This window comes from Tupaia chinensis, unplaced genomic scaffold, assembly GCF_000334495.1.
Source record: "Tupaia chinensis unplaced genomic scaffold, TupChi_1.0 Scaffold000235_1, whole genome shotgun sequence".
NCBI classification, from domain to species: Eukaryota; Metazoa; Chordata; class Mammalia; order Scandentia; family Tupaiidae; genus Tupaia; species Tupaia belangeri.
In genome coordinates, this window is record NW_006159713.1 from 5591006 (window position 1) to 5591990 (window position 985).

A 985-nucleotide genomic window follows, 5' to 3' on the forward strand; every position below is an offset into this window, starting at 1 on the left:
TGAGGGGGGATGGCCACACCACAATCCCTTCTCCATTCTCCTCTCAGGATCTTGGGCACACACGCACCCAGCGTGAATTTAAGCCACCAGGTCTGGGACTCGAACTGCAGTCAACTACATGGGAGTCCAGCGATATAGCCATTATGCCAACTGCTGGTCCCCCCTGGTTTATCTTCCATCTCTTCCACTGAAAACAGCTTCGGTGAATACCCCACAGCTGACTTACTGATGACAAAGAAAAACCTGGAGGTCCCCACCTGAACCATGGGCCAAAGTTATCAATAAGGAACCAATAGACCTTTTGATGTGGTGCACTAAGAAGAGACACATCACTTAGGCAGTACTCTTGCCAAAAATATTTAACCTGAAACTAATCATAAGAACCACAGAGACCAGCAGTTAGCGTAATGGCTATGTCGCTGGACTTCCATGTAGTCGACCACAGTTCGCGTCCCGGACCCAGTGGCTTAAAACTCACGCCGGGCGCGTGTGCGTGCATGCCCAAGATCCCGAGAGGAGAACGGAGGAGAAGGGATTGCAGTGTGGCCATCCCCCCTGGGGGGTGATTTCTCGCTTTCTGTCTCTCTGTCTCTCTCTGTCTGGTGAGTGCACACGCCCTACAGCGAAAACCTTTCCAAAAAAATAAAAAGAATCACAGCAGACAAGTCCAAACCGGGAGACAGTCTGCAAAACAGCTAGCTTGAAGTCTTCAGAACTGTCAGTGCTGGAGCCAGCAGGTGGTGTGGCGGTTAAGGCATTGGACTCCCACATAGCTGGCCGCAGCTCGAGTACTGGATCTGACAGCTTGAAAATCACGCCAGGCACATATGTGTGTATTGCCCAAAATCCCAGGAGGATTTTGGTGCCATTCTCCCCGGTGCGGGGGAGGGTTACTTTCCCTCTCCTCAGTCTCGCTCCATCGAGCACATTCGCCCTATGGCAAAAACAAAAAGAACAGCAACAAGGAAGAAAAACTCTCAGTGTT